Source organism: Dermacentor silvarum, chromosome 6 (genome assembly GCF_013339745.2).
Source record: "Dermacentor silvarum isolate Dsil-2018 chromosome 6, BIME_Dsil_1.4, whole genome shotgun sequence".
Lineage (NCBI taxonomy): Eukaryota > Metazoa > Arthropoda > Arachnida > Ixodida > Ixodidae > Dermacentor > Dermacentor silvarum.
Window position 1 is genome coordinate 116,526,024 of NC_051159.1, and position 8,733 is coordinate 116,534,756.

Consider the following 8,733-nt stretch of genomic DNA (forward strand, 5'->3'; position numbering starts at 1 on the left):
TGGCATCGTCGAAACAAGTGCGTATAAGGCGTGTACAGCGGCGGGATTCCTCTTTCGCGCTTCCCTGACAGGGAGCCTACATGCAAGCGCTGTTTTAAAACAGCGCTTGCATGTAGGCTTCCTATTCTCTGAGAATACTCGGCTCCATCTAACGCCGCCACCAGCGAAGCCTGCGCGTGGTCTCCGAAATGCGTGGCGCGCCAGTGCCTGTGAACGCTGAGCATTGTTACCTCGCTTACCGCACACTCAGTGCCACATACTCAGAGACCCAAATTGGCCCGAGGTTCATTGAAGAGCGACACATGCTCTCCTTGAGGAACCCTTATGACGTGGATTCGATTCCGCTCAAAGTCGGAGAAATTTCAGGCATCATTTTAGTCATTGTAGAACGGCACATTACCAGTGGTACGTGGCTAATTACCTAAGTTGGTGTCAAATACGGTTGTTGAAGAGCGGCACAGACCGAGAGGCACCTACCCAGTGCTCCAAGCCAGCGTCAAAGGGTCTCTACGAAAAGCGGTACCCACCCATTTCCGCATATACAGTGACATGTAGGCGGGAAAAAAGATTCGTTGAAGAGCGGCACGTATGTAAACATTGCCACGTACTCAGCGACCGAAGTTGGTCTGATTGTGTGTTCTGAACCCTGTTCCCTCAGCACAATATCCCCATGCGCTACCCATTATACCACGGATTACCCAGTGACCCATGTAGACGGGAAAACGGTTAGATAGAAACATACATAGATACAAACGTAGATACATAGATAGTTGGCCCCTGGAAAGCGCGCGAAGTACACGTAAGAATGCTAACGCAGTAAAATTAGGACTATTTGATTTCTAAACCATAGTAGGCTACTGCAGAAGCTGCGGCCACCGAGTGCCATAGAAACAGTTAGTTAAATGGGGTTTAGTGGCGCAAAAGCGACTAAGGCTATGCTGCGCCAAACACAAGGTGTTATGAAATAAAATAAAAAAACAGCAGAAGCTGTGTTGGTGTAAATAGCCGGTATCGTCTAGAAATTAAGCAGGTCAGGTAATGGCACTAGTGCATCATCTCCTAAAACTGAGGCAGGGTGTAAAGGTATGTGTAACTCATATAAGTATAGCCACAATTAGGTTTGCAAGTATACGGCACTGAAATGTGTAGTAGCGCGTGTTCGCTGATCTGCATAGATTGAGCCATTCGCCCGGTCCCAGAGTTCATTGTTCATTTGGAAGGCCCTACTGGATTGTAAGCCATACTATTTCTCTGGCAGTGCTATAGCTATAGAGCGGTCCGTTAATTATTTCAATGAATTAACATTCTTTGTGAGCACGCACTTTCGTCCGTCTGTATCCAACCTCTTTCACAGCAACTTGGGTCACTGGGATGTGCCTAAGTACACAACTTGGGAATGGACAACTTCAATCATTGGGTATGTGCGACTGAGCATGTGCGACAGAATATGTGCTAGAATAGACAACTTGGATCACTGGGTATGCGCCAATAACGACAACTTTGTTCATTGGATATGTGCAACCGGACATGTGACAATACAGGTATGCTAACATTCCTGCCCATTCTCCAGATTTGGTATGTTCAACTGCTTAGGCAGAACAAGAGGCAAGAAGTTGAGAAGTCAGCAACAGAAAATTGAAGCCAGCTACAAAGGAGCGAAAAAAAAGAGAACATATTTGAGCGATTCCTTCGGCTCTGAACTGGTGTGCTGCGAACAGCATCATATCTGTTTGTTTCGGTTGCCTGCTTTTTCCTCAAATAATTGCGTTCAGCCACTGTGGTGAAATGTACAAGAAGCCAGCAGTTGTAGGGCGCTTTGTTACGGGGGAAGGGTGGGGTCGTAAAAAAACTTAAAAATTAAAGCAAAACCTAAAGAAAATTAATATTCATTATAAAAGTTTAAGGGTGCTTAAAACTGTGTGATAGTACAGAAAGAATGGTGTGGATAAGTTCTGAGCGTTCCTTCTTTGTGATGTAGATGTAGACCGTTCCTTCTTCGACTACGTGGATGGACAAACCTTACTACTCTCAGACTCTCCTTGTCTAAGTAGGCCATATTTAATTGAAATGCATAGCTTCATAGAACACTTTATTTGAAGTTGCTTGACCAAAAGCTTACGCTAAACCTTTCTTTTTGTTCGCGTCGGTTCAACATCTATTTGATTTATTTGATATATTTGATTTAGCTAATCTAAGCACAACCTGTTTATTTTTGATTCGCAGAACTTGTTGCTGGGCGAGTTGGTACATCTTAATGACCGCCTGAAGGGTGCTACCACATGCATAGCAATGTATAGCGTACAAAAGAAGGAGATAGACAAATTTTCTTGTACGTTATACATTGTATGGGCATGCGTTTGCGCCCTTCGGGCTCTCATTATTGTTGTTTGTTTTGTGTTAAATATCCACATTTATTTGGTTCCATTCTTCAGTAGGACAACGTCAAAGCATCGACATGCCCTACGTGACTGCAGTGCGGCAATTGACATTACCTTCAAAGCTGAAGTCTCCTTGCACCATTTTTGAACCGTGTTTTAGTGTAAATCATTATTTAGGTTACAGGTCAGGAGGCAGCTGCTGTGTTAAAGGCTACATGCTTTAACGACTCCATGACTGGTATTGAAGGTCCCGCCTGGGCTTGGGACCTTGGCGTCTGTGAATACAGGGAGCTACTGCGTAAACCGCGTGGCGTTGTCGCAGCGACGTCGATGTCGGCATTGACGTCGGCGCGTTTGACGTTGTTTTCGACCAACAACCTTATTCTCTGCGCGTCCTGTATTATGGCCATTTGCCATGTTTGAGGCTTATCCACATTATTGTCATGTGCGCATCCTTTGTGCCACTGACGCCGTTTTCACGAGTATGACAACGAAGAATCGAAGAATTGCAAGCAAATGCACCATCATCTTGTCGAGAACTATTTTTATGCGATGCCCCCCCACCACCACCACACAATGTAATCCACGTCCACTACAGTATTGCTCGTTATGGCCTTCGAACGAGGCCATAACGAGCACAGATGCCGCTGCACAGATGTCGCTGCTCTAGAGCACGGTCTCTAGAGTCTGTGTGGAGCGCAGAACCTAGCACTAATTACCCATCGCTTTAGTTGCGTGTTGGCTCAGTGGTCAAAAGCTAAACATTTCGACAGAATTACCTATCTGGTTGGAAAAATTTATTAAGACTTAGAAATTGACTCCAACCAAATAAGGGAATTTATTAGCCCGATGTTTCGGAGCCAATTCGGCTCCTTCTTCAGCGGGTATTCTATAGGTGGCGGTGTGCCGCTTTTAAAAGGTCCATCGTAAGAAAGGAGAGGAAGTGGGAGAGCTCTTTTTAAAAGCGGCAGAGAACCTCTTAAAATTGGCACACCGCCACCTCCGAAGAATACCCCCTGAAGGAAGAGCCGAATTGGCTCCGAAAGGACCGGCTCACTGGCGTGGGTTTCAAATCCAGTGGAGGCGGTTGTAAAGGAAGTCTTATTTTACTGCGATAAGTCGCCGTCGCCGTGATCTACTGTATGAAGTCCAAGGGCGATAACATCATCGCCGCGTGTCCTATGTTTACAAGTTTCATCATCATCATCCTCAGCCTAATTTATGTCCACTGCAGGACGAATGCCTCACCCTGCGATCTCCAATCACCCCTGTCTTGCGCTAGCTGATTCCAACTTGCGCCTGCAAATTTCCTAATACCATCACCCCACCTAGTTTTCTGCCGCCCTCGATTGTGCTTCCATTCTCTTGGTATCCATTCTGTAACTAATGGTTCACCGGTTATTCATCCTACGCGTTACATGGCCTGCCCAGCTCCATTCTCTTTCTCTTAAAGGGGCCCTGAACCACCCCTCGCGATTGGTGAAATAACATAGTCCGCCGGTAGCATACGCTGTTGTGAACATCTCAGCCAAGTTCTGCTGCCGTACGCGATTCGTGGAGCTTGCAAGCGGAACGCGAAGTCACCTTTCTCTCAAAAGCTCTCGTTTCAAAAGACACCATGATCCTCGCTATTTTCTGTGTGCTTTATTTCGTAATAAAGCACGCTCCAATGCACGACTGCTATTGGTCGCTGCGGTCTGCTACACTGCGGCTGCTGCGGGGTGCCGCCACGAGTCCACTGGCTAAGCGCACTGCGGCTCTCTGAGGACAGCCGCGTTTAGCTTACGTTTAGCGCTTCGTAAGCACCAAAATCGGAAGTCCAAAATGAAAGTTGAACTGCGCGCCATGTGTGTTGTGTTTTTCGTCACCGATCTCGGAGGCGTGCGGGTGTTATGAGAGATGGAGAGGGAAGAGACATGGCGACACAGCAAACAGATTTTATTTACACGCGAACTCAAAACCAAAAAGCCTCAAACCGAAAATCAAGCTACACACTGAACTAAAAGACAATGAATAAATAAATGCCAACAAATGTACAACCTAATGAACACACTAAAATACACACTAAACATGTCCTTAACTACGCCTACACTAATTCTGGGCGTTTCCCACGCGAACGTCTGGCAACTCTGGCCTACTGCGAGAATGTATCGTCCTTACTCAGTTCGCCCTCGTCGCTCGTATTCTCCCGTCGAGAATCTCGTTGGGCCTTTCTTGAAGTCGTTGCTTTTCGCCGACTGTCGCATAGTCGTGGCTGCCTTGCAGTCGGTACGTTCACCCGCTCATCTTCGGAGCCTGTTTGACCCGGTCGCTGTTGCTGACGTGGCCGGGAGAGGTGACGGGTTAGGCCTAGCGACGTGCTCGGCCGCCGCTTCCGTTCAGCTTCTTTCCCGAGTGCCGACGTGGCGTTCCGGGGATCATCGCACGTGCCGGTCTGCCGTAGAAGGGGGAGCCTCTCTGGGGTGCCTGGTCCTGCCGTGAGAAGCTGCAGCTCGTCCAGGAGCCTCGCCCGAACTTGCCGAGGTCGACGGCCACACCTTGGACGGCCAACGTCACGGACTCGGCCAGACCCCCAAGTCTCCCGTCGCCAGTGCGGTGCTGGCGATGCGACCTTCCTGGCCCGGAACCACGTCGATAATGCTCAGACAACGCCGTTCATCCCTCGATCACGCCTCGGGTCACGCGCCTGGCATAGAGGAGGCTATGGCCTGGCGCGCTCGCGCCGTTCAGAACGCTCCGCTCACATCGTCTTTGTCTTCTTTTATGGCGCCGCCGGCGTCTTACTCATGACACCATGGTGACGTTTCTGAGGTGGAGCGTTGTGGCCCCGCCTCACTCCGCCGTAGCCTTCGCAGTGCAAGGCATTGAAGGAGGAAGAGGAGCACAGCGGAGGCCGTGTTTGATTGCCAATAACTCCGCTTCGGCTGAACGCATTGAATTACTTTTTGCGGCAAAGTGATTCTGAAATAGCCTATTTTCAATTCAAATGTATTTCTCTACCTCGATAAAAAGTGCTTCAGGTCCCCTTTAATGTCAACTAGAATATCGGCTATTCCCGTTTGCTCTCTAATCCACACTGCTCTGTTCCTATCTCTTAACGTTAGGCCAAACATTTTTCGTTCCATCGCTCTTTGTGCTGTCCTTAACTTGTTGTCGAGATTCTTTGTTAACCTGCAAGTTTCTGCCCCCTATGTTAGCACCAGTGGAATGCAATGATTGTACACTTTTCTTTTAAACGACAGTGGAAAGCTTCCAGTCAGGATGTGATAATGGCTGCTGTATGCACTCCAACCCAATTTTATTCTTCTGTAAATTTACTTTTCATGATCAGGGTCCCCTGTGAGTAATTGATCCTAGATAAACGTACTCCTTTGCAGGCTGTGGAGGCTGACTGGCGATCCAGAATTCTTGTTCCCTTGCCAGGCTATTGAACATTATCTTTGTCTTCTGCATATCCATCTTCAACCCCACTCTTACACTTTCTCGATTAAGGTCCTCCATCATTTGTTGTAATTCGTCTCCATTGTTGCTGAATAGGACAATGTCATCTGCGAACCGAAGGTTTCTGAGATATTCGCCGTTGATCCTCACTCCTAAGCCTTCCCAGTCTAAAAGCTTGAATACTTCTAAGCATGCACTGAATAGCATCGGAGAGATTGTGTCTCCTTGCCTGACCCCTTTCTTGATAGGTAACTTTCTACTTTTCTTGTGGAGAACCAAGGTAGCTGTGGAATCCTTGTAGATATTTGCCAAGATATTCCCGTATGCCTCCTGTACTTCTTGATTACGCAATGCCTCTATGACTGCTGGTATCTCTACTGAATATAAGTATATCTACTTTTTATAATCTATGAAAGCCATATAGAGAGGTTGATTGTACTCCGCAGTTTTCTCCGCAGTTTACAGGTTTATACCGCCGATAAAACTACTATCCTTGCTTCTTATAGCTGTCTACTAATTTGCTATCGCAATCGATGCTTCGCCTTTCGGGCGAAACTGCGACTTTTTTGTTTGTACGTACGATGGAGATCACATGGTTTGTGGAAGGCTATATGATGTCCACGGCAGACATAACGCGCGAACTTTGCTGCCGATGTGAAATAAAACGTAGTGAAAGCCTGCGAAACTATTGCGTTTTTTCGAAGAGGCCAAACATGTTAGAAACGGCTACCTGTTCGTTCTGAAGCAAACGAAATGTCGCCCGACATTACACATATAGAAGTTTGCGGCAAACCTCGAGAAAAACCTTTGTTCCGGTAAACCCACTGCGTTCATGTGATTTCAGTTTCTACTGTCTCCGTCGTCTGTGCCATATTCGTACATAAAAAAGAAAGAGCAATACGGTATTTCTTGGACTATATTTCGTTCACCATACATTATGAAATATGTAATTTTGCGTGTCTATAGGTGCGAATCAGCTCCGGATTGGTCGCCGCTGCGTAAAAGCAGCATTTCCAGCTACAAACAATTTTATTGTTTGTCAATATTATTTTTCTTATACAGACTTACGCCGATTACAAACAAGTCATATAAAAATATTTTCACCATAATTTGACCGTGTGAACCGAAATAAGTTGCTCTTGTGAATCAAATACAGCCTATAGTCCGGAAATTATGGTATTAAAATCTGCTGATCTCAGGCGCGGTGGGAATCGGTTTAATTGGGCAGAACGATGTTCCTGATTAGCGACGGCTAGTAGCAACCACAAGACCCGGTTCAACACGTTTTCACTGGGAACCGACCACCTCGCTCAACATAAACTTGTTGCGCTCTATTATGCACATGCCACGCACGACGACGAAGGAAACGCAACGACGCAGCAGCCACGGCGGCATGAAGATGACTGTATGATGACGAGGGAAAGACAACGATGGAATGACGACCACGGCATGACAATGGCACGATGACACCGAAATCACTAGAATATGACTGCATGGCGACGGCGGAATGAAGAAGACGATATGACGATGACGGCACAATAACCACTGGGTGACGACGAATGACTGACGACGATCGAATGAGTGACGACAACGGCGTGACGAAAACATGATGCCGATGCTGGATGCTATGGCGACGACACTGTAGCGATGGGAAGACGGAGCTGGGATGACGAAGACGGCATGATGAAAATGGTAAGACGATGCTAGAATGACGGCTGTGTGATGACGATGACGTGTCGACGACGAGAGAGAGAGAAAAAAAAGGAACACATTTTATTGTAATACAGCCCCCAGGCCTTGGTTTTCAGATTGTCATTGCCTATACCAGGTCTCGCCAAGCACATTACGGACGTGCTGAATAAGGGCCCGGGGGAGAAGAGAGGAGTAATTTCGCGGAGTGAGCCAGTCATTCAGAGAGGTAGGATGTACAAAGAGAGTGTTGACTGGACTCAGCGTTGACGGTGCGTTCATTTCGCATCGTCGTTTTTATGCAAAGTCAAAGGCACTCATCTAACCTGCCGCACGCAAGCGCCGTCAGAGAGAAGCACGACCCACTTCGAGCGTCCGTGTAAAATTGCTATCGTAATAAAGAAAAAATGCTGCAATAAACCACACTGTCGGTGAGCCGCCGTGAATAAGCACGTCTAGCCTCTGTGCAGTCAGATATCTGTATTGAGGACCATTGTTCGGCAGCGTTCCCGAGAGAGCTGTTGTATAAGGCATCGCTGCCGACTGCAGCGCCATTAGATGGCGCGTGCTTGGAGCCGGCCTGAAGAGAAAGAAGAAGATAGAATAAACAGTCAGGGACTGAGTAATGGCTGTAATGTCTCCTTCCAGTATCCTGCACGATACAACATATTTGGCGACGAGGATTTAACAGCCCATGTGCTACCGGCTTGCCCCTCATCTGTGCCTTCGATTGCTGCCTATCATCCTATACGATGAGTATTTCGGGACTACAACCGCCACCCCCTTTCCTATCCTCACCTGGACACCCGGTCATTCCATGGGAGCAATGGATTCAAGCGTTCAAGAACTACATGGTGGCGTCGGGCGCCTCCGACCTACCTGCCATGCGTCGGAAGGCGATTCTGCTCAACTGCTTGGGCTTGGAAGGACAACGTATCTTCCAGACTCTGACGTCGGAGGACGACCCGCGCCTTTTGGCTTCGAGCGCCGCTGGAGAGACGTTGACGGCTCCTGGCCCCGATGAGTTCGACCGCGCCATTGTGATCCTTGAAGACCACTACAAGAGCTCTGTCAACGTCACTGCAGCGCGTCACCGTTTCCGTCGACGTGCACAAGCCCCAGGTGAGACGGCCGTCGATTACGTCACCGTGCTACGAGGTCTCGTTGGAGCATGCAATTTCGGTGACTTGGCGGACGATATGATACGCGACCAGCTCATAGAAAA